The following is a 26,321-nucleotide window of genomic DNA, read 5'->3' on the forward strand; positions in this document are numbered from 1 at the left end:
GTCTCAGCAACACTGAGTGACAGATGTTTGGATCAGTATCATATCATCATCCTCAGCTGAAGTGAGCTTTTCTCTAAAGCCAAAGCTCCAATTCATGATGTCCCTCAGATTTAATAAAAACCTGAAGAAAATCCTTCTCTATTTTTCTAAAATAGGCCTTCCAAAATAGCTTCCAGCTCCTGAATTTGACAGTGTCATAAACCAGTACAGCAGCTGTGGCATGTGATGCTTGAAGAAACACCAAGCTGGAGGGGCTGGAATCATCTGCAGGTTACACACTTGTACAGCACCTGACACACAATCTCCTTCCTAATCGAGGTTGTTAAGATGTTGCAACACAATTCATAATACAACATTATATGAAATACTTTATATATTTAATATACTAATTAGCCATAATAATAACAAGTAAATTTGTAGTTGCATTTATGAAACCCCATTATCTGAATCTCATTTCTGTGTAGCTTCAGTGGGACTTGACAAAGTGCTGGGCTCATTCAACAATGTTCCCTTCAGCCAGAGCAGTGATCAGGGGTCCTTCCCTCTCCCCTGGTTATTTATTTCCACAAAACATGAAGGGCTCTAATAGGAGTCTGCTCCATGCACAAACTTGGCTGAAACCTGCCTGTTTGAGTGATTAGGCAGGGACTGATAGACCGACGTGGGCAGAGCAATCACACAACCCCCTGTTTCCTTTGGAAACCAGGCTAAAAATAGGGAGGGGACAGGCAGTAGAAAACCAGACAGGAAGGCAGGAATGGATCTATCAATAGCTCCTGCCCTGTTTCCTGCTCATTAGCGGCAGATGTCAAGAGACATCTCAGAAACCCTCCAAAGAAGCATTCATTTATCAGACGTTTCTTAAATTGAGATAGAGGGAATTTGGACCCTGTACATTTATGGGCATCCCAGGAAAAAAGAAGAAAAAAAATCTCTTCTGAGTGCATGCATTGTATATCACGGAGAATTTTGTTTCTATTCTTAATACAGCCACAGACCACCTGTGGACTTTGTATTACATATAGAGCTAAATGATCGTGTCACACTGATCTGTCTCCTCATTCTTTTGGTGCTACCATTGCTCTGACTTCAATCCCAAGCAGAGAAGGGGAGAAAACACATGCTTTAGCAGCAGTGGTCCCCCCAGGAGGTGAAATGCTTAAATTCTACGTAAGACTAATTTGCTGTCTACCAAACCTTTCAGCAAGATGTTAATGACGGTGAGTAGGACAGTATGATATAGGTTTCAGCTTGGTATGTTAGTACGTTCTTCCAGAGGTGAGAAAAAGGGGTTTTCATCAGAGCAATGGATCAGCCCTTCCTTCAGCCGCAGCTGCTGGTGATGGTGTGCGTTGCTCACTAGATGGCGAAGGCTGCCTTCCTCCCTGCAGACCGACCGCCCAGCAAAGCTTCTACAGAAGCAACCAGGGATGCTGCTGGGGATGGAGAAAAGGATTTTGGTCACTGAGGGGGGGTTTAGGGAGGACATTTGGAGTCTGCTAAAGGCACAGGGGAAGGGGGGGGGGGTTATTAAGCTTTAAATGGCGGTAAGGTTCTCCTTGAAGACATGGTGCCATGTGTTTGAGAATCTCCCTCTTAACCTGACTTGAAATGGACCTCTAGGCAAGGCCACAGCTACCAAGAACTGGTAGGGAATGAGATATCCCAGTGAACCTCTTCTGCAGATGTCCTGCAACCTTCAGGATCCTCCCTGTCTTTTCACCAGCAGGATCAAGCTGACATGACCCACATTTGTCCCTCAAATCTATCTAGGGAGGACACAGGGTGATACAGACTGGGATTAGTCCATCCTGAGTCCCTGAAGTGCTCTTTGGGCAAAAATCACCCTTTAGAGATGACACCTATCTAACAGAGATGCTCTATAACAATGTCCGTCAGCCACAAGAAGTCTCAGTGCAAGGCTCCTGCTGCTGCCATGGGTAGAGCCCTGCCTATGTAGAAAGCTGTGTGCCACCTTCACGGCACCCTTCCTCTGTTGTCCCAGGGCTGTTCAGCAGATGCAGGATTGCAACAGCAGGGAGAGGAGTGTAGCAGGGCCTGATTTAAGTCCTTCCACAGAGGCTGTGGATGTTAAAGCTGAACAAATCTCATGACTTGCCAGGTTGGGAGGCTCGGCTGCCCCAGGTATCTGCAGTCTCTCATTCACAACTAAGAAGGTATGAGAAAGGACAATGCTCTATCTAGGGTACTTGTCTACAAGCCAAAGATGTCATTCTCAAAAAAAAAAGAAAAAAACCCACACAAATTAAAAAAAAAATGGAGTGAGACAAAGCTGTGAACCAAGCAAAACTGTTTTGAAAGTGTTCATCTGCACTAGTGAGTCATAAACCAACACAGCAGCTATGGAAGTGAGTTAGAGGTGGGTGATTTCAGCCCCATTTACAGCAGCAGCTGGCTCCCGGGAATGTCCTGCTCTTGCAAGTCATCAGTGTTTATAAGGCAAATTTTGCACCATTGTAGCCTGAGTCCCTTACACATCCTTAGCTATTTGCAAACAGCTCCTCACCCACGAGTGCCGGTATTTTCAGTAACACCAGTTCAAGAGAGGAAGAAAGCCCTCTACCAGATGGCTGTGTTGTCAGGTAAAGAACTGGCTGAAACAAGCTCAGCCCTGTAATTTCCAGGCTCCCCATCTGCATTGCTGGCTTTACTTTGGCCATGGCCAGTCTGTAGCTCAGCTCTCAAACAGCTGCATTTAGGCATAAGCAGCATCCTATAGTTCTTGGCTACACTGGGCTTGAAAACCTCAGCTCAGCTGGTCTTCTGGGTGATGCTGGCTACCTGGGCCCAGGTGTGCTCAAATTTACATGTGCTCTGTCTGTTCAGACTGTATGAACCTGTGGCTGAAGTCTGCAGAAAGGGGCAGGGCACATGTGCACTCTCATGAGCACCCAGTTCCAGCATGAGTGTGATGTTCATGGTGTACAGATGCCATCTCAGGCATCTGAAATGTACTTGTGGAGCATCGCCCATTCCTTCCCATGAGATGCCCTCATAAGACTGAAAGCCCGTCCACATGAACCTCTCAGGAACAGCACCAGCAAGTCCACACCTGAGCCTACAGACACGTGCTAACACAAGCCACTAGTGATATGTGGAATATATGCCCAGACATGAATATATAGGGCAGCAAACAGGTTTTTGAACATTGCTCATGGCCATTTGGTGTAAAATTAGCCCTGAGGGTAACGTTTAGCAGCCTGAGTTTTTCATTGCTTCCTTCAACCCAAGATCCATTATACCCCATACTACATCTTTTGCAGAATAATGCAAATGTATTTCTATTCAGAAACCCAAGGCTGTTCCTACCCACCTCGCTGGGATATGAAAATACCTGGAAGGTGGTACTGACATTTTTTCTGAAGCTCTTTTCTATTTAACAGAAGCAAAGTCACGTTGCTGAGAGACCCCTTAGTAACAGGAAGCAGTTGTCCGGTTTAAAGAACCAGCTAAAAAGCAAACAGCTTTGCCTCCTTTTTAAAGCCCCTCAGGACAATATTTACTTTTCTAAAATACCATTGTGCCATGGCTTTGGGACTTTGCTTGACAAACTTGGGGGTCTCTGAGCAGTTCAAAGTGGGCTTGACCTATAGCTGAGCATGGAAAACAGGAACTGCATATAAATAACTAAATTACAGAGAGATCAATTCTCAGTCAACTCATTAGCAATGCCCGGCGTCTTTAAGTGATAACTCCACTCTCTAAGACCTTTACGTAATTACTTGCACAAGGCACATTTTACCCTTTGGTTCGCAAGTTTCATAAATGAAGGTTAAGTTTACTTAACCACCCAGGATTTACCAGCCATGTTAAAGCATAAAATGCGCGTGCTGCCAGGTGTCTCTGCAGAAACTGCCTTGTTGATTCAGAGACTCCAAGGTTAAATGATGGCTCCTGAGTCCAAGTTAGTTTCCCATTGGGGAACGGGAGGATCTGCACTGTAACATTGTACCACAGTTCAGGGGAGGTTCATTTAACGAGGCTTGGAGTTAAGATAGCAGTGATTGCGAAAACCTGAATGAAAATCAGAGTTTTGCTGTACTTTGCACCCATAATGGCGATCTTGAGTGTGTCACACTCCAGTCTGTTACAGAAAGATGCTATACATTTTTTCCTAGCCAGATACTTCTTTTTATCTTCTATCTTTCTATCTATGGTATTCACACACACGCACAGCTATAGGATGCATGTTTATATAGCCTGCATACCTCTTACTCCACACAGTCCATACAACTGAGTGGTGGACCAAATTTTCAGCTCATGTGAGTCAGCGTAGCCCTATTAATGTTTTCGGCAAGTCATGCTAGCCAAGGATAGATTCAGTGTGGTGGGTTTGTACCTATGTGTTTGACTGGCTCTTTCTTGACAGCATTTTGGATGTCCTGGCTGTACTCTCCCCACTTTCACATACATTCAAGTTTTCAAGCCACCATTGGAGCACCCGATGGCTTAGTAAAGTTTTTTGTGTGCCAGGAGAAACTGGGTCAGAGGCTGTGAAGCCACTGGCTTGTGTAATGCAGGAAACCTAGGAGAGAGCAGCCAATGGGACATGTGTTTTCCATCTGCCAAACCCCACCCTTTACCTGACAGCAAAGCTGTCCAAATTCTGCCCCTCAGCCCAGGTATGCTCCACCAGAGCAACACAATGGGCCACGATGCTGTTTTCCAAGGAAGGTCCCCAGGTATGGCCAGGGCTGGACCCACCACTCCACGGAGCACTGCAGCAACTTCTCCCCACTGCTGCCCCTCCCAGAGGTCCTGCACTCCCTCCTTCAGCACATGGCCAAAACAGAGAGGTGTCTCCTCATGGGTCACACGTGAACCTGGGCAGGAGCTGAGAACTGGCGTGCACCTCAGGTAGTGAAGAACGATCTGCTGGGGACCTCTTCTAGTCCCATCAGATGACAGGGATGCCTGAAGTCTGCTCACCTGAAGTTTGCTCAAATGTTTGGTCATGTTTGCAGGCACCTGACAGAGGAAGGATTGGTGTATCTGGTCTTCCCCTGTCTTCAGATGGAGTGAGTTAGTCCATCCTGGTCAAAAGTTTGGCTTTCGCAGCCATGCCGTAACTGCTCTGTCATTCAGAGCAACCCACTGGTGTTCTGACAAACCCGTTATCATCCTCTGATCCTGGGGAAAGTGCATAAAAGTACACGGTAACATAACTTGCCACTCCATTTTACACTGACAAAACAGTGACCTTGTTAGTGTCACAGCATGAGAAAGCTCAGTTTTCCTCCTTCCCCAAACTACAGCCTGCCTGAACCAGCAAATCATATTCTGTTCAAATTCTCACTGCTGTCCTCTTTTTTCTAGAGACCAAAAGAAGATCCATGAAAAAGGCTTCCAACACATTTGTTCTTTCACTGTGATCGTCCACAAGGTTCACTATATGGGGAGGTGTACAGTCCTAAAGTTCCTGTGTGACTGGAGTTACGTCCAAAAAGTTATGCCTTAGACATCTGATGGCAACAACATCCACACTTTGGCCTACGGAATATCAGAGGAAAATTCATACATACCCAATAATTCCTACCAGCAATACAGGAGAGTGCTTGCTACAAAGGTCTTACTTCTACCTCCACTTTCCCCAAGCCTCATGGAGTTGTAGAGTTGTCACTAAAAGAGAACATCTATCCTTAAGTTTCAAAGCAAAGCAGATAGATGGTCACAAAGCCCTGAGTGAAATTTCTCCAGGTCAAGGAAAAGAGTCCAGATGATTTTGGATTCACCTGTAGAACTGGGCTAATCAGTACCCAGGTGCTGCCAAGTTTCTAAGTTATTTGGAAAGGTAGTATTTAAGCCATGGTGCAGTTGAATAGTGATAAGTGTTTGCCCACTGCTGATTTGAAAAACCTAAGCTCTGCTCAAGCTGCCAGCACAGGGTTGGAGCTGTAGGTGTCAGTGCACAGATGAAAATGGCTTGAACCAGTTGTATCGACATCATCGTTGGACCTGAATTCAAATGTGAGTCAGTCCCATTCTGCCAAATTTTCTTGTGGTGGACCTAGAGGCAGAATTTGAGCTGATATAAATTAATGTGAACTAGTATAAGTACAGAATGGTCTTGGTTGATACAGGATGGGTAGGATGGGTTTAATACCCTTTCTACATATTTAACACCATATTTAACAATCTATAACCATTCCTATTAATGTGATTATAACCATTAATGAAACACATTACTCATATCTGAACAGGATTATAGTGTCTCTCTACCACTGTTTATCCACTTTTATCAATGGAAACTTGACAAATAGTTGGCAGCTGAACTTCCAACACAACCAATGGTGACGGGTCAGAACTTCCACCCTCTACGATTCTGGGTGCTTCTGTGCTTCCTGTTCTTCTTGAGGGACTGTTGGTGCAGCCATCATGGTCTGGGGGTATGAACAAGGCAATGTTTGCAAGTGGAGGTAGTATCTTTTATTAGAACGCACATAGTTGGAAAAAGTAGGTCAAGCTTTAAAGCACATGAGCCTTTCTTTACATCTGGCCTAATTAAAACCCTCTGACCATTTTTTTTGCAAATCTAAATGTGATTTTAAAGGCAGGATAGAAGTGGTGGTGCAAAGATTTTGTAAAGGGCTTAGCACAATAGGCTATACATTGCAATAACTAACCGTTAGTCTTGGGGAAATAACTCGGCCTCTGATCTGACATTTTAGCAGCTAAGAGCTCTGGCTAACACATCCTACTCTGAATTACTCTCTCAAAACCTTATCAAAAGGAAATGGAGCCTTTTGAAATCGCTGGCATCTCTGGAAGACTGGTTTATCAAATTTCCCCCGGTTCAAGCAGAAAACCTCTGTTTTCCTCTGCTCTTTAACCTCTTATTTAAAATGTCATTTTACTTTGAACTGTCAAAAGAGGCAGCGAGGGAAGCAGCTAGCTCACCATCAGAAGGAGGTGAAAGCTGAAACTTTACCCGTCCTTAGTGAGTTTATCCACATATCAATGGCATGCTACACCAATGTGTTTATTTTTATGACTAGAGCATATCCCTTAACCTCAGGGATCCGAACATTTCCCTGGAATGCACAGACGTTTCGTATCATTTATTTCCCAGTGGTCCTTCCCCACACCAGCTTCACACAAGCATACATAAACACACACGCTTCTATTCACATTCTCTTGATCATACTGGTGTACACAACCAGACATCAGCTTAACACAAACACACACACATTCCTATCCATAGTGCCCGTCTTATCTATAGCCCTCTACATAAAATATAAATGTATGCATTCCTGTATTTAGATGTACATATTTACAATACATGTATGAACATAAATGGCTATTATTTGTGTGTGCATCTATTTATACAAGCCTACATGCACGTGTATGTACCCAAATGTTTGTGTGAAAATGTACATATATGGAAAACCAGGACTGCAAAGGGCACTAACACATGCCACTGAGTCCCATGGCTGCTCAGGACCTTGCTGGGTGGCTTCCATAACCAAAGGAAAGCATTTGGATGGGATCCAAACAACTTCCATCAGCTGAACAGTTGGATTTCACTTACCTCTGTCTCTGTATCATTTTTAAGGGGATAACTACTGCCTAGAGCTAATAACCAAAATGATGGACCAGATTCCCCCTCAGAAGCCCTACAGCAATTAGGATTCTGTGAAGTTGCTGCAGCTTTGCTCTATTACAACTATGTCCTCTTGCCATATTGACTCAGGCTCTAATGAGATATTACCAAGCACTGAGGTTGCATTCGAACTCTCATATAAGTGGCCAGCTGAGGATTGGACTCTTTTATCAGTTTGTGCTGCTTACTGTGGGCCAAGGTCTTCAGCTGGTGTAAATCAGCACAACTCCACTGAGGCCATGAAAAATTAGGTGCATAAGTTTAGCATCTGTCTCAATGGCTGATGTTTATCTTTGCTCCCATGGCCTCAATTGCACTTAAGATGAATGTAAACCCATGAAAACAGTTTAATGGGACATGGGCTTTCTGCTGATCATCTGCATGCAGCTGAATTTTGCTCCATTTGATTGCTAAACCAAGTTCAACAGATATGCATGTTACAAATAATTTGTCATGCTCTTAGGCGTGTTCCACCCCAGGCCACAAAACGCTCACAGTAATTGAAATATACAGCCAAATTCCAAGCTAGCATAAATCTCCACTGATGTCAAGCCATATGGAAATCCATATGATTTGAGGGCTGCAAAAAAAAAAAACCAAACCCACCATGCCTTCTAGTGAGAGACTTATGCAGCTCAATCTGATTAGTCTATCACAAAGAAGATTAAGAGGTGACTTCACTAGGATGTCCAAGTACAGCTGGAAAAAGAAAATACCAGGTACGGAACGGTTCTTTAATCTAGCTGAGAAATGCCAAGCGAGATTCATTGCTTGGAAGTAAATGCCAGACAAATTTGAATAAGCAATAAAGCATAGATTTTTTTTTTAACACAGAATCATTGATCAAAGGATAAGGTGGACTCCATCATTGAAAGTCTTCAGACCACAGTCAGATGCTTTTCTTCACAAGATTCTTTTGTCTAGCATAACTTGTTGAGTTCAATATAACGGTAATGACATCAGCTGTTGAATCTGAAGTCATCTAAGAAGCTGTGACTATTTCCAAGAAGCCAGTGAATTAAGATTGAGAAAAGCCACTGTACTATCGATAGGATTATATTTACTACAGATTGATTTAACTTCCACTTGAAAATGCTTGTGGGACTGCTAAGTAAAAAATTAGAGTAGAAACCACAGAACTTGATAAAACACAGAACTGAAGGACAAACTAATGATCCCTTCTCTTCATAATTATTTATTTACTTTAAAGCCCAGTCAGTTATCCCTGAAATCACAACATTTTTAGAGCTGTGAAACTAAATTATGTTAATTTCCTTCGAATTATAATACAGGAAAAGAGTTGAGCCCTCTCAAACATGAAAGAAGAAATATTACTGATCACCAAGAAAGAATTCTGTATCTTGCTAGAGCTGCATTCCTCTGCAGCAAAATCGATGGTTTTCAATCCCAGCCACTGAGTACTGCGGTTGCTCCAAGTTAGAGCATTTATCCTAAGAAAGGCCCAGGTGCCAAGTTCATTTTTTTAAAAAGTTTCCAAAATATATCTTTGCACCATCTGTTCTCTAGCAGTGGTGCATTCCTCAGGCTGCGATGTCATCAGCTTCTCATTATTATTTTTAACGGTTCTTCGAAGTCAATCAAAATCAAAGACAGAACAACAGATTTGGGGTGTTTGTGCTCTGTTTGCATGCTACATTGTGCTGAAGGTACATAAGGTTATTTGGTTATTTCCATCCATGGCTCTTTGGCAGCAGAGCTTGAAGTCAGAACCCCAGCTCGTCAAATAGATTATGATTATATCACAATAAAAATGAGATTTTAGATGAAAATCTAAAATTGGGATGGGGTGGGAATGAAACCAGCGCACTCCAGGCAGCTTTCTAAACTCAGTCTTTGGTTCAAATCCCTCCCAGAACTCACAGGGCAATGCAGGATCCCTAAATTTCTTGGAACCAGTCTCTTACTTTCACTGAAGTCTGCAGGATGCTTTGTTGTGCCTCTGCTGGAAGCTTGGGAAGGTTTAAAACCAGGGATGTCCCAGTCTGGGGTTGACACACACCCTTTGCAGTACGTTACAAGGGGGTACTTGCTCCAAAGCAGAACGGGGGCTGTTGGGGCCAGGAGAATGTGTTTGCTGACTGTGCTTTCGCCAGTGGCAATACCTGCAAGGGAAGAAGAGGTTGAGGGAAGCCATGCTCCAGATGACGAAATAAAACCCACTTCCCAGAGAAGTGAGCAGCAAAGCCCAGAAGTCCAGATCTCACTAACACATTATTGGCTTCCCTGCGGCTTTGCTCAGCTAACAGCTGTGTGAGTAGCTGCTGCTTTATCCTGCCACACTGCGTAACCATGATTTAGGAAATAAGCCTGCAGAGACTGCGATTAAACAGACAGGGTGGAGGTGCAGGGCATTTCCCTGGGATTAGCAACTGCCTGAGAGACTGGCCGGTGGCACTTCAATGCCAGATAAGGCTCAGCAGCAATGCTGCTAGGGCTGGAGGGAGACTGAAGCCAAACTTCAACCAGGGGAAGTGCCACCACCCTAGAAAAAGGCCCAGCCCCTGGGGACATTGTTGTTGTATTCGCTGGCCCCTAGCAGTGATGAATGTTGTTGGATAGAGCCATGGGGAACATGTTTCTGGTGTCAAAATTGACTCCAGCTCTATCTGATCTGATGGCCAGTGAGTCATGACCAAAGGTGGCTGAATCATGTCAGGTCTCTGCTTTTTGGAAAGGTCACTAACCTACAATATAATGTCATAATGACCCTTAAGATCATCCAGTCCAACCGTTAACCTCGCACTGCCAAGTCTACCACTAAACTATGTCCCTAAGCACCACATCTACCATATCTGATGGTTAAATGGTTACAGCAGTATTTCAGATGAGGCTTATCATGCTGGAATATTAATGATGTCATCATAATGTGGCCACCAAGTCATCTTGCCTCTGTAGAGATTCCCCCACAGAGCAAAACCTTGAGCCTCTCCAGACAGCAGCTGAGCCCCAGCACCCCAGGCTGAATGCAAGTAAATGTTCTTTAATTCTGCCTGCTGTATGGCCCTGGGTGTTTTCCCCCTCAGAAAGAGCTGGGGGGGGAAATGAGAGGCAGTTAATACAGAACTGGTATGCACGTTTTCCTCTAGCAAGCTCAAGGTCAAAGCAGCAGTTTCCCCACTACATGGTGCTAGAAACCAGAAGCAGACAGAAATCACTGTAGAGCAGAGACTATGCCTTGCACTTGGCACAAAGGAGATCTCCAAACACTTAGATGACAACAACTACTTTTTAAGCCCTTAAATGACTGGAAGGTGGTAATCCAACAAATGTTTTTATCATAAATCTCTTGTTCCTGAGCCCATCAGGTAGACGAGCATTGAATACTTTACAGTGGGTAGCTGAACTGTAGCCCCTTGGGGGATCACTACATGGCAGAAGATAACCCAAAAGTTTGTGAACCTGCAGGCAAGGTGCCGCACAAACCCCCTCACAAACCCTCTTTGTAAGACAGACAAGTCAAAGGTTGGAACAACTCTCTGGTTCCCTCCCCTCTCCCCCTACCAGTTTGTTTCTGATTATTTTGCACACAGATCACAAGGCAAAAAAAAAAAAAAAAAAAAAAAAGTGTCTTATATCACTAGGGAGGGGAAAAGAAACACACTTGATGGTACTTTAAAGAAACTTCTTTTCTTTCCTTTCAAAAACAACAGTTCAAGTAAATTAATAGGCCTGGTCTGATGGGTACGAGTCATTTTCAGTACAAACTAACCACAAAGGCTGGAAATCTGGTTTTAAATTTAGAGGAGAAGGCAGAAAAGAAAAAATTACAAAATAATTCATTCAATATTACCAGTGATCAGAAAAGAACAATTGGCTTCCAGCATCAGAGATCGTAATGTAACCCCTGAGCCCTGGCCAAGCAATAAACAGAGCTCTTTAGTGACCAAATAATTACAGCGTTTGGAATCGAAATATTATACCGTGTAACTAATGCAGAGAATAAACTCCACTCCGCACGTGTTTTTACAGCTTGATACTCCATTAACATTAATAAGTTTCTCTGTCAATTTGCATAGATTAGCCTTTGAGAAAGATCTCCCTCACTGTCTTCCCAAATTATTTTTTTTAAACCTGTGACCAGTTGATGTGCCTGTGTCTACCCCTACTCTGTTTTTCTTTATTTCTTTCACACACACATATCCTCCCCAAAAGGCGAACTGATTTTCTGTGGCCGTACACATGTTTCCTATTGTCGGCTGTGGGATCCGTGTGGGTGTTTGTCTGTGACTTACAAACACGCACATGCAGGCTCATGTGCACTTAGTATTATTCCTGTTGGAAATCTTAAGTTTAAATGATTTCTTCAAAAATCACATAAGAAATGCTAGCAGAGATGAGAAGAACATAGTTCTCTCAAGCAGCACCCCATGATGTTAGTTGAAAGACTTTTTCTTCCTACAGCCCTGAATAGCTACAACAGGGAAAACTGAGCTCCTAAGGACAACTGTAATGTGCATCCCTGGCTTCAGATCACAGTTGCTTTAGCAACATACCAAAAGACACGCTAGCTCTTCTCTTCTCTGGCTTAGCTCCCATAGCTTTCTCCTCCAAGTGGGCTAGGTCATTAAAGAAGCTGGAAAATGAAGCCTCCAGCTTTTTGCCCAGTCCTAGCATGGACATCACAGCCCAGAAGTGCAACCAGCAAGCCAGCCTTGCTCTGGCTCAGCTGCAGCTTAGCTCCACAACGATTTTCCTTTCCTCCCCGGGCTTTTAGCTTGGTCAGCTTTGGGTATATGTCAAAATCACGCACATTCCTGACAAAAAGACCTTGTCAACCTTGAAATTTTATAGTTTTACAAAGAAATAGTATCCATATACATGTACAGCGACTACACACACACAATACAACTTTGCAAAGAAATGGTCACTAGATATTGTGACTACACACACACATATATATATAAAAATCAGGGACACAGTATTTTTGCATGCCTCAGTCTCAGAAACAGCTGATGTGTTAGGGCTGAAAGATTATGTAGGTATCGACCTGAAGCAGCAGTAGTGTGCGATAATTTAGTCCCAAGGGTTAATTGACTATGAATGATCTTAAGATCACCAAACAACCTGACTAATAGCTTGTAATATGAGCTTTACATACAAGACACGTAGAAGACGTAGCATCTTGCAATATCCCACACATTACTATACACCTCCCATTATTGCACATTCAATATTATATGGAATATGGTGCATGTTGTATGTTGTATAGTGTTTCTTACATATATTACATACCATGTGATAAGTATTTTACATTATATTATGTATTGCGCAAGTTTGTACGTAAGCAAGGACTGGATGCCAAACCATACCGACAACAAGCATGCGATAGCCGTTAAAAGCAGAAACCCAGAAGACCAGTGGTGCTGGCACTGCGGTGTGCAGGGGAGCACGATGCTGCTGAACGCAGTCGGGACCATTTTCCCTGTCTGCAGAAGGAGAAAGCGGGGAGACGATGCGGGTTTCTGGCTAGGTCGCTTGGCTACACACAGGTCACGCTTCAAATTTTCTGAATTTCACCCATCAATGTGTTAAAACAACACCTACAAGTGACTTTCACCTCTCCCCTGCTCCAAACAGCGTCTGAGCCTGTAGAGTGGAGGGACACAAGGCGGGCAAGCAAAACCAAAACGTGCGTGCCCAAGAGCAGAAAGCAGCCGGGTCGGGGGACCCCCTCCCCTCCGGGCTCAGCTCGAAGCGCGTTTAGCAGCAGAATTTAAACTGTTTTGCCTCCCCTCCGCCAAGCAGCTTTGTTGGCCGAGGAAACTGCCAACAGCCAGCCCGGGTGGCAGCTGAGTGGGAACTTTCTGCCGCGCTGAGTGACACTAAGGCACCTGAATTCAGTGTAAGTCACTGACTCCACGTTTACGTCCTTGGGGAAGGAGAAAAGGAGCGGGATTTCTGATGATTTCGTGATTTTCACAAGGAGCTTTGGGGACCAAGAAGCAGCAGCGATCCCGCAGCACACATGTGCTCTCGCATTTCTGGTCGCAAGTCCGAGGCGAGCCGGTGCCTCTGGGTTTGGAGCTGACCCCTTTCCCTAAAATAACGTTTGCTTAACGCGCATCGCCGGCTGCATTTAGCCTTCAAGCTTTGCTTCACTCGCCTTTTCCCCCTCTTTCCTCCGGCCCGGCGTCCCCCTGCGGGGGTAGGTACCAGGGGGGTTCGCACAATCCGGGGTCCGGGTGGCACTAACGGGGGACGGACCGCACCGCGCCGGGCTGACACCGGCACCTCCCCACCGGCGCCGATGGAAGGAGAGGGAGGGCCGGTTTGTGCCTCCCCGGGAGCCTCGGGGAGGGGGAAGCACCGGGGAGCGGGGACGGGGGGAGGCACCGGGGAGGGGGGAAGCGTCGGGCAGGGGCACGGGAGCCGAGAGCGGCGGGGAGCCCACCCTGCCCGCGGCGCCCGGGGGCTGAGCGGCTCCGCTCCCCGGCGTCCCGGCACATCGCCCCGGCGGGCGGGGAGCAGGAGGAGGAGGAGGAGGAGGTGGAAGAGGCGCGTTTCGGCGGGGGCAGGTCGGCAATCAGCGCGGGGCCCGGGCACACGGCGGGAGGGGGTCGGGGTCCCGTCCTCTCCCTCTCTCCCCCCCGGCCCCCCTCGCATCGCCCTGGGCTGCCCACGGTGCGTGCCCGTGTGCGCCGCGCGTGTGCATGTGTGTGCGTGTGCGCGCACCCGCCTGCCCGCGGATCGGTTAAGGATGTGTGCGCATCTGTATCTAAATGGTCGTTTCGGTAAAAGTACAGCTCAAAGGTCGTTTAGAGGTAAAAATTATACACATATATATATATTTGGACGCCATTCCTATAGATATAGACATACACGTGTAAACAGCCGTATATTCGTAAGGTCTTCCTACAAATATCGTGTATGTATGTATTCATCCATGCTGTAAGTCTAAGATATCTGCAATTGTGTGTATCATACGAATATGCCACTTCTATAATTTATAATTCTCATTCTCATTTAAGAACATAATTCATCTAAATATATGTACTAAATTTAGTTGAAGGATATACTTAAATTAAGGAGATACATAAATTTACTTCGAAATATTTTCTACAGTATGTAGAACTGTATATACAACAATTTCGAATTACAGGCAGTGTGTATATAATGTGTCTCATACGCATGAAGCGTATTTCATCGCATGTTTCACAAATGTATCGTATAAAGAATTATGAATTTGTCATGTGTGTCATATATATAGAGAGAGAGGTATAATTGTGTGTGTGTGCGCGCTAAACTTGTAAATTATCGGGGAACGAAGAGGACGAAGTAGGAGGCAGAAGCCCCGGGCAGCCATCTATCAAAGAAAACCCACCCCGGGGGACATAAACACGCTGATTTTGTTTCGGAGCCTGGCTCGGCTCACCGGGAGAAATGTCATTTCGAAACCACGGGGCAGCCGAGCCCGTCCCGCCGGCGGAGCAGCCCCCCGCCTGGGGCGCGGAGGGGGCGGGCGGCCCGGGCCCTGCCGGCGCTGCCCCCGGGGCAGGAGGGTCCCGGGACCCCCAGGGTCCCCGCCAGCCCCTGGCGCAATTGCCCCGGGGCAGGTAATGATGGCTGCGGGACTGCAAACGCTGTGTTTCCACACGCTTGCAGGGAGAAGGAAGGGCGGGTGTTTGCAAACAAATCTCTGCAGAGAAATTAAAATAAAAATGCAACAACAACAACAAAAATCGTAGCGAAACGGACCCCAACATCTTCTCCCGGCGGAGCCAGCCCCATCCAAAACCACTCGTTGTCTGTAGGAAAAATCAATCGGGAAAAAAAAATGCTGGTTTTGTTTGACTCGGGACAAACGTTCTTCGACATTTTTGTAAAATGATTTTGCATCAGCCGATGTGATTGTGTAACAAACCTTTCGGGCTCCCGCCGGCGAACGGCTGTGCGCCACCGCCGCTGCCGCAGGAGCGGGAGAGGAGGGGTGGGAGGAAAGAAAAATTACAAAAGGTGTGCGGGGGTGTTGCTAAATAGAAAGATGGAGAAAGACTGAGAGATGCTAAAAGAGCATGGCGGGGGGAAGATGGTAAATTACGAGAACGACAGTTAGAGAGGGGCTGTGCAGTGGAAAGGGTTGGGGTGTTGAGGGGGGCTCCGGGATGAGGCGGATTTCGCCTCAACTACAGCAACCCTACGGGGGAAAAAAAAAAAAAAAAAAAAAAAAAAAAAAAAATATAAAGGAAGCTGCAGCTGTGCTCCAGGCGACGGTGGCCGGAGCACCCGGCGGCCGGGAAGCGGCCCGGGACGGCGGGCGGGACGCAGCCCTCGGCTCCGAGGCGTCCGGGGGGAGCCCGCCTGTCTTGGAGGTTTGGTACTCCCTAATGATCAACATCTTTATTTGCTAATTAGAAGTGCCTGGCGATGCCGGCGCCTCAGCGCAGCGCCGGGAGGGCACGGCCACCCTCCTCCGCCGGGAGACCACCCCGCCCGGGGCATTTCTGCCCGTCCTGCCGCGGGAGCCGCCTTCCCGCATGCACCTGCGCCGGGGGGGGACACCAAACACCCTCCTTCCCCTTCCTTCCAACAGCAGCAACACCACCCTGACACCGCGCTCATGAACAGGGCGTTGCGCTTGAGCAAGTCCTGCAGGGTCCGGCCGTTTTAAACTAACGCAGTGAGATTTTTTTGTTGTTTTCCCCTTTTTTATTTATTTTTTTTTCTTTTCACCCGAGGGCAGCGCGGTTCCCCGGGGGCTGCCCCGGGCGCGGAGCCGGTGCATTTCCCTCGGCGGGGCGCAGGGGGTGCAGCGGGACCGTGCGGCGCCGCGGGCCGGATCGGGGCGGGGGGTGCGGCGGGGCTGCCCGCTGCGGGCCGAGGCGAAGAAGAGCCGTCGGGGCTTTTACTCGTGGCTTCTTCCCTATTTCTGTTTTTTCCCCTTTTTCTCTTTAACCTGTCCCTGGAGGAGCGAGCCGAGCAAAGCTACCCCATGCATTTCCCCCACTCCTCCCAAAAAGAGCCAGGGAAACCCACCCCAGCAGTCACCTCTCCACTACGTCTGAGCCCCGGTACTGCCCCCCTGGAAAGACGGGGGCAGATGCTGAGATAAATGTCTCCAGCACTGCAGCCAAATTCCCAGCAGCCCGAATAAACAAACACTGTCACCTTCCTGCTCAGGGACAGACGAGTCCCCCTGGCCCCAGCCCTCCCCCTGCCACCCCAGTGAGGGACACCCCTCACGGAAAGGCAGATTTATTGTCCCTAATCAGTAAATCGGTTAGGTCATTACAAGCCCATTACCGAGGGACAGGCGGGGCGAGGAGAAACCTTGGCCGTGTCTTATCGTGTGAACCAGTGTCTTTGAAAAACGGAGAAGAGAAAAGGATTCCCTGGAGAGTCCCCCGTTATCCCTCTCCTGCAGGGATATCCCCTTGCTCCTTTGCTCTCATCTGCTGCTTTCCTTCAGCCTCCTGTGGCCCCCTCAAAAGCGGTCCAATCCCCCTAAATCTGACACCCCCATCCTTGCACAGACCCCTTCCTGCATCATTTGCAGCCAGCGCAACACATCTTCCCAGTAAGGCCTAGGGGATGAGACCGTTTCACTGGGTTTGGTGGACTTTTTTATACCAACCCCACCCTTTACAACCTTTCCCCCTTATGTCTTTCCGAGTTCCCCTTACTGACATGTTTTCAGCAACAACACGAGGGATTCAGTGCTGCCTGTTCTCTGGGCAATCCAGGGGTTGCCGTGTTCATGCTGGCAGTGCATCCCATCAGGGAGGAATTCGGGGCAGAGCATCTCGGGTCTGCGTCCGCTTGGATCCACACTGGGATCCAGCTTGGAGTGAAGGGAAAGGGAGCAACTCAGTCTCCTGAAAATCAGGACTCCTGTACCACCCCTGATGTGGCATACTGCAGCATCCCTGGCACCTATCCTGGGTACTAGGGGTATCACCAGCCACACGGAGCTGGGGGGTTGCACAGATCCCCAGGCTGGGGCCAGAGAGACCCTTGTCTCCCCCCTCACCCTTTTTACCTCCACCCTAGTAATTATGCAACCTCTCCTGACCCTGCTTTCTATCCCTTTTATCCTGGCCTCAGTGCCTGTTCGCCCAAGCAGGCAGGGCTGAGCCGTTGGAGATTGCTCTGAGGTCCTTCCATCTGGCACTTTCTCTCTGTTCCCCCACTCAATAAATAAAATAAGGGTCACTTTTTTTTTTTTACCTTTTTTTTTTTTTTTTTGGATCACACACCAAGGCCCATCACAAATGAGACCCCCGAGGCTTTGATGCCTGTGTTTGGACACAAGCAATTATCTCTAATTATTGTTTTGCTTTTCAGTTTGCCCAACTTTCCAACAGCCTTGAAAAGAAACTTCAAGGAGGGGGCTCAGCAGACTGAATGAGACATTTCTCCATGAAAGCCCCTCCCAGAGCCCCCTCTCGCTTCCATATTGAGAGAGACAAAATCTTCACAAATGTTTAAGTACAATATGGGTTTGGCGAGGGGTTTTCTTTTCTTTTTTTTTTTCTCTCTTTTTTTTTTTTTTTGAAGATGATTTCTAAAGACATGGGAACATTTGTACAAATAAGGCGCAGATGGGAGTGGGGTGGGGGAGCACGCTGGAGCTGAATATCTGGGAAGGGAGGTGAAATGGTTTTCAGCTGGGAAGGAAGTGGAGAAGCAGAGATTAAAACCCCCTTAGACTTTCCCACCACTCATAAATAATACATTAAATTACACTTACTGCTTTCTGTTCACTGAGGAGCACTGGGCAAAGGCCTCAAGTCCCAAAGAAAATTCACAGTCTGGGGAAACGGCAGGATCGGGAGGCAGGAATGGGGAGAAAGAGTGATGTTTTGGGAAGCTGTCTGGAAGGATGGGAAACAACTAAAAATAACATGCCAAGTCTATGCTCGTGCATGTGTCACACCTGCGTATACACACACAGATCTACATATGTGGGTTTTCTCCTGCTGGCAAAATACATAGGGAGATATATATATGCACCTACATACACATATATATACACACAAACAAGCAGCCTGGGCACAAATACGCTCACAGAGTGAAACACATCTATGCACGCAGGTATTGCACACACACACACATACAGCCGGCACAAGTGTGCACAGAGGGATGTGCATATGTGTGTTTGCATCCACATGTGCATATGCACATCCACAGGTCCATTACCTCTGTGTGCTCATACACACAAGGAGGTGGGGGAAGGATGTAGATAAACAGGTAGACGCACTCACAGTAACAACCATACCCCCTGCACTGTATGTGTATACGATAATTGACTCAGACTCATTAAAGCAATTTGAGAGCCAGGATTTTACTCAGGCTGCATTATACAACCCTTCCAACTTCTTAAAGTGATAATAATAACAATTCTGCAATGCAGGTTTCTCACTGAATACCCAAAGCCTGTGTGTTTTAACTGCTAACCCACCATTTATTTAGCAATCTTTCACAGTAACCAGAGCAAGCTAAGCAAAGTATGCCCAGCCTGCTGAGACACATCTTTGACTGAAGGACACAGATCATTTTCTGCAGCTAAAATTCCTCTGCAAATCAATGCTATCCAGTCATTAGTTCTTCCTGAACCAGCCTAACAGGCCATCGCATCTCCATCCAAAAGGAAAAGACAGCCCTGCTCCTACCCCAGACCTAATTGCACAGGCCAAGGGTGGCAGAGGTGGGGGAGCTTTTGTTTATTGCTTCCCTCCTTTGGCAGTAGAGCTGCAGAAAAGTGGTGTTATAAATATTTGTCTTTCTGCCTGTCTGTCTGTCAACATATATGCCTAAAGAAACACTCTAGCTATATATATATAAACATGAAATGATAACGCATGGGTAGTTGCACACATCATGGTTATATACAGTGAGCACATCATTATATATATGTGTATGTATACATACATGCATATAAATAAACCCAGGCATGTATGTCCCTTGGGTATTTTATTTTACCACTTGATTATTAGCAGCGGTAGCAGTAATAGACATATTTCTGTCAGATCTAGACTGGTAACATAAGAGCATATTATCCTTTTAGGAAAGTAATTAGCATCAGGGATCTGATTCCTTTTGCTACCCTTCTAATTAATTATACTTGGTAATGCCATCATTAAGAAGAGCGGAGTGTTTGTTCTTTTAATCTCCATGTAAGGGACATGAGTTGGGAACAAGCTGCTTTGGGGTAGCTTTGCTGCGCTCTTTATTCCACCACTCAGCCCTCCTCTTTTTTTTTTGCCCTCAGCCAGGCTTTTTGCACCCCCCCCAAACAAAACAAAACAACCCCCCCCAAAACCTCCATCAAACTCCTCCCTCCAAAAAACACTAGGAAACACAGTGAATTAAAGAAGTCTTGACTTAAAAACGACCCATATGTTTGCAAATGCTTTCCAAATGATCCCTTTCTGAATCCATGTGTTGTGCATGGGGTGGCGGGTGGGGGGAGGACACCCCGCTACAGATTGCGGCTCTGATCTCTGGGTTTTTCCTGAGCTCGGGGGGCTGTCTGCGGCGCGGCGTGACCCTTCTGCCAGGGGTCGGTGCACTCGCCCGGAGGGCGGCTGTCCCCATCGCTCTGGCACAAACGCGGGTCCCGCTCCCACACGTGGGGTCCTGGATCTAAACTGCTAATTGCACGGGTTCACAGATCCTCCAGCCCAGCGCCTCGCCGAAAACCGGCTCCTCGCCGGGCCCGCATCTCTTGGGGACCACACACAAGCACTGCGCAGAGCTTTTGTGTGGCAGAAAAAAGGGGACACATAATAGAAAGGGCGAGAAAGAGAAAAAGAGTTGGTAAACACATTGGCTGTGGTACCTAGAAACCAAGGCAGGGCAACAGGTTCCCAAGAGAAGATCAAAAGTTGGCCTTTGGGATAAGCAACTGAGCAAACTCAAGTATGTTTCTATAATGAACTGCACAAAAGCAGCAGAAGGAGTACCGCACTAAAATCAATGAGCTGCTCATAATGCACTGATATGTATATTATACAGATATTCCCGTACCTGCTGTACCAGTCCTGGCCAACATAGGTGTGTGCACGGGCAAAGTACAGCACATAAATCTGCTATACGCACCACACGCCGCACAATCTATAAATAGATATGCACCACAAAGATACATGCAAGTAATTCCCTCCACAGAGAATTAGATCAAAAAATTCAGAGCTCTGCCGTGAGACCTCAATGCGGATAATTACACAACTTTACCTACAGGTACCTGCAGAGACATGTGAGTTTATGGGCACAATAATAGTGCTGAATACGCAAAATAAGTGCGTGTACATCACATGTAGTTCTGCATGTCTGAAAATAAATCTATGTGTTTAGGTGTCCATGTTATATATTCATATAGTTCTGTGCATATATTTCAGTTGCAAAAATGTACAATCGATTCTGGATGTAGCAGGCACAGATGGCTGTGTGTTTATTATTGTGGTATACGGGCTACTTTTACATCTAACAAAAAAAAAATCACACTAAGAAGCTGCTCAAAAATGTTGTCGTTTTACTCAAAAATGTAGAGTGAGAATTTTCTTAAGAGAGTGGGATGTGTTTTATATTCCAAAACTTCAGCAGTCTGGGAGATCATTAATACTCATTTATCTGTCACCTAACATGACATCTGTCATGTCACTTAGCTTTGCATTAAGAAGAACAAGGAGCAGTTATATTAAGCTATGTCCCAGCTATCTTCTTATAAAGAAAAGACTCCGTTTGTTCCAGGAGCTAATATGCTGGTTTCCTTCACTGTTATTCACTGAGGCAGTAAGTATGGATGTGACAGCCAGACAGCTGATATAAATGCACATGGACATTTAAGGTCCAAAAGGAACATAATACAGCATAATCCCAGTTTAACATTATTTTAAAATAAGGGGGAAACACTTGAACTCTCCCTACATAATGATATGAATTTTGCCCTGGATAAGATTATGTGTTTTTCAGGCATGACTAGCCATATGTCTAAACTGAAATGAGACAAAAACAAACCAAACAACTTTGCAGTGCCTTGTGCTGAGCTCAGTGCTTTTTAAAAAGGACGATATGGAACTCATTCAACTGAAGTGTAGTCATAGCAATTGTTTCATTGAGAGAAATATGTTGCTAGAAAAACTAAGGGGATATAGCAGCTTTAATTTGTCCATCGCTTTAGAAGGACGACACCTGATGTAACCTAATTTTTCAGCTGATAATATGAGTTGCAATCAGTTTGAATCCCATGCAGTAAATCTAGATAGACCTTAGTCAACAGTGGTTTCTTACAAACTTATTTAGACCACCTCCTATCTCTCTTAATTAATGTATCTTAACAAAATAACCAATATGAATTTGTAAAGAAATATGCCAGTGAAGACAGAAAAGGGTGAATCTATGCATACATGTGTTTGGAGCATCTGTGATGGAGAGGAAGGAAGAGTACCAATTTAAACCTGTTAGTAGCAATTATTTTTGTCTGTATGTTTACACTAGTATCCTTCCTTAGACCTCACAGAGAAGGTGGACAGGGAACACTTAACTCTTTCTCAGTTTACAAGAACTAGGGACAAGCCAAAGAAACAATGATGTAGCAGGTTTAAGACAAAAAAGAAGAGCTTTTCACAAGATGCATTGTTAAACTGTGGAGCTCACTGACACAAGTGCTGAGAAGAGTTAAATTAGAGCAAATCCTGGAAGAAAAAAGTCATCATCAACACAAAAATGAAGACACAGCTTCTGGCTCCAAAAGCCATGCTGGAGGGCTGCAGGAGGAGAGAGATACAGGCATTCCTCCAAAGCTACAGCAGATTCAGTAGTTTTTGGTACGTGCCTCCAAGCTGCCCCTGGCTAGTGGTTAGAGCAGTTCCTTTGGACACACATCAGCAGCAGTAGGGACTGGACCTCAGTCATCCCCATCACCGGCCAACACAGTCACTACCCAGATACCACATAAAAAGAGAGGATGGAGACATGCTTCCTCCCTATTCTCTGGATGTATTTTAATAGCAAGGAGTGATTCTCTGCCTGGCCACGGAAAACTGACTTTTAATCACCATCTACAGCCAAAAGCAGGTCTCAGTCTGTTTTCCAGAGGGACACCTCTCCTAGAATCAATGTGTAAGACCCCAAGGCAGAAAACAGCACAAAATTACAGGTACGACCCTAATACCACCATTGTCTGCACGCTCATTTGGTGACCCACTGATCAGTGGGCTGGCTTAGGGAGACAGTATTTTAAGATGTCCTTAGCATTGCAGAGGAGACTGTGACACCTAAGTAGGACTCTGCCATTGGAATGAGTGCTTAAGTCATCATCTCCAAAATTAATATGTCTCTCTCATCTGTCTGGAGGAGCCACCTACTTCTTCACTGACTTTAGAGGGAATCAAACTACCTGACACTAATCAAGCAGTTTCTGAAACATTTTGTACTTGCTGATTGACAGGACAATAATTTCAAGCCTCCTGAGGATGGACCAGCCTCTCTCAGATGGCATTTGAAAGCATCTCAAAGTAGCCTCTAGGATCTTTACATTGTAGGCTGAGAACCACAGGAGAAGGATGACTCCTTCCCCAGAAGACATGGTCTGTTCTGGCTCTGCAACAATCAAAGGTTTCACACTGTGTACTCTGAGCCAAGGACACTTGCTGGCTGTCATCTTTCCGTTAACCAGCTCTACAAGTGAGCTGAGCTGAATGTCAGCAATGGTACAAAGTCCATGTTAATAAGCAGCTTGTAAACAACCCGTGATTGAAGTACCGTACCACAGATTCAGCAGAAGCCACCTGAGAGATCTCTGGGCTTTAGGGGGCCAGCTTTACAAAGCGAAGGACAACTTGTGCCTTCCTCTCTGCATTGTCGGTTGGGTGGTGAGCAAGACTGATGCTTCTCTGGGATCTTCCTTGCAGGAACTGGAGTGGGGGGGTTAAGTGCATTGAAGCAGCTGCAGTGGCACTGAAACAAGTGGGTTGGAAAAGAGCAGCTGGGGGGGAGCGGAGGAGCACCCACAGGTCTCACAAATGCAATCTGGGGTAAGGCTACTCTCATGCAACCCTTGGAGCCCTCACATGCAGCACTGCTGTCTGTTTATTTACAAAAAATAAGACTTTCTGACATGGCTATGTGCCTTTCCCTTTGCTGACAGCTGAAGAAAGTGATGGAGCTCAGACTGCCAAGAACCTGGAGAGGAATTTTAGGAATGTGTCAATTAGCTCAAGAGAGTGATTAGCAGTGATTCATACCGGCTTAGTGTCTCTTCCTTGTTGCTTTCTGGCCGCATGAGTCGGCAGGTGAGTTTGCCCAACTTGAGCTCGTTTTGGCCGCTTGAGCCAGTTTTGCAGCCGATGACTTAAGAGGTGTAATTTCCTCAGCAGTAGCCGGGTGTGAGTTCAGCCTGGGTGTGAGCCGGGTGTGAGTTACAAGCTGAGAGGGAAGATGGAAGTTATTCCAACTCCAAGTCCTCCAGAGTCTTTAAATACTTCAGTTCACCTCGGCCTCGTTGAATGCGGTCCCTTCACTTGGCTATAGCTTTTCTGTCAGCCTCCCACACTCTGTATAAAACCAAACTCCAACCCTCTGTGTCCTTTAAATTATTTGCCTTTATTGTACAAGCTCCAAGAACAAAGCTAAAGAAAAACAATGAAAATAAACACACTTTAAACACAACCACATTTCATGCCCATTCCTCAAGCCAAGCTCTTATTATTCCAAAGAACAGGGCCACAAATATGAGGGACAAGAAGTGATAAATGAGTTCCTCTGACAACCAGAGGATCATGGTTCTTGCTCAAGAAAAAGTAGCTCGCAGTGCTCTTTTTAGGTCATAGGTATCATGAGACTTCATTAATGACTCACAAAGTGCGCAGGGAGCTTTAAATGAGAACTATTTTCTTTGTGTGCAAAATAAACTGATATTAATGGCTGGAGCAGGAACAAGTTGGCAAGGTATAGGCAGACCACAGTGTGGTCAGCACAAATTACTGTCATTTGCTAGAATAATTGCAGTGGCAACTGTTGCTCTTGTTGCTAAGTGTTTTTTTTTCCCTGCGTGTCTTTGTGGTGCACACTATTTATGGCCAGATTCTGCCATTCCCATGGGGTCAAGGCTGCCTCCTCTGAGATCTGCATCATCCTGGCTTGGTCTAGTCTTAAGGATGGACATAACTTTATTCCCTCCAGCTACAGTCACTGCCTGAGGCAGGTAACTATTGACATCAGATTTTGTGGAGTGGTAGGAAGATATTATGGTCTATTATATTGCAACTTAGTGGCTGCAACCCCTAAGTCGGTGAGTAGGAGGGGGTGAATGATTGTGCAAGACGCCCCGTGTCCTGCCACGTGATGGAAGGACACCACATATCACTTGGCAGGCATGGAGCATGGAACTGCTTTCAGGCTTGCGCAGAGATGCTGGTTGTCTCCAGCTTCCTATGTCTGCCACATAGGACCTTGGAGTGGGGAAGACTTGTGGCACCATGCTGCATGCAAGCGACTTCCCCAGGTGAGCATAAAGCAGAAGAGAAAGGCTGGGGCTGAAGCATCTTTCTGCTTTTGCATCCAACAAAGTAACTGAATTGTGCATGAGCAAAAGCTGATCTCCAGAATGGAGGTAACATGGTGTTGGTCTTAACAGAAAGAATGGAAGAAAAGCACAGAGCAAACCAAGGAAAGGGAATAAAGAGACAAGAGTGTAATTTTTTTTCCAGTCACTAGAAGCATTTTAAATATGGTGAACCAGAGAGCTGATTTATTAGCATCCAATTACCCTATGAGAGCAGAACAAAGAGCTGAAGCTGTGCCTGAAGGGAAGGTGATGCTTTCTAACACGGTCGGCTCCGAGCTCCCCCGGAGAAGCGTACCTGATAATTAAAATCAAAGAGGGCCAGGTGCAGCCTGGGTACAAAAGAGAGAACAAAGAGGTGAACTGCTCTTTGAGTGAGAAAAAGCACGTTTTCCCTGTTGCCTTTGACACAGCTTTATGTTCTCAAGTGATCTCTAACTTCTGATGTGCCAGGACTCTCCATCACACATTATGTGAATATGGGAGATGCCACCTTTGAACTCTTCATGCTCATATTTAAGCTCACAATGACACCACTCGTGAAGGATGGATGCTGAGTTCTGTTGTTTTATGTACCTCCAAAGCTTTCCCAACCAAGTTTTGTACTGAAGGGTGCAAGGTCAGAGCAAGAATAAAACAAGTCAGGTCCAAGCCGGGAGGTTCCTACTGTCTCTTCTGGGTGTGAAAACGCAAGATCAGAAAGATCTGAAATGTCTCTGGGTTTCAAGGGTGGGTGCAGACTCAATTCTTTTTTCTGTGTGTGAGAATATGAAAATGGACAGTATGTTCCAGCTCAACACTCCGGAGATGAAAAGGCATCTGAACACTACATTGAGGAAGTACTTAAAAATCTTACAGCTTTAAAATCTTAATACCAAGCATTATGGCTGAATCTTTATCTTCCATTATTAGTCACAAAGTAGTGGAAGATTTTGACTTTTCATCTCATGACTAAAAAATACTAATATCCCATAAAGTATTGTCGTACATAAAAATCATACCCAACATGAGACAGAATAGAATAGATCTGATCTCTCCTGTTGCTCCAGTGTCTGAAATTTCCTTCTCCATACTCCCTAGAGGATCTGTGTTCAAAACACTGTCATTTGGCCTTCAAATTTGTCTCCGTGTAAAAAACAGCATTCAAACACAAAGCAAAACAAGCCTTTGGTGCAAGCT

The sequence above is a fragment of the Nipponia nippon genome, unplaced genomic scaffold (assembly GCF_047370975.1).
Source record: "Nipponia nippon isolate SJK-2023a ecotype South Korea unplaced genomic scaffold, ASM4737097v1 scaffold_5, whole genome shotgun sequence".
Lineage (NCBI taxonomy): Eukaryota > Metazoa > Chordata > Aves > Pelecaniformes > Threskiornithidae > Nipponia > Nipponia nippon.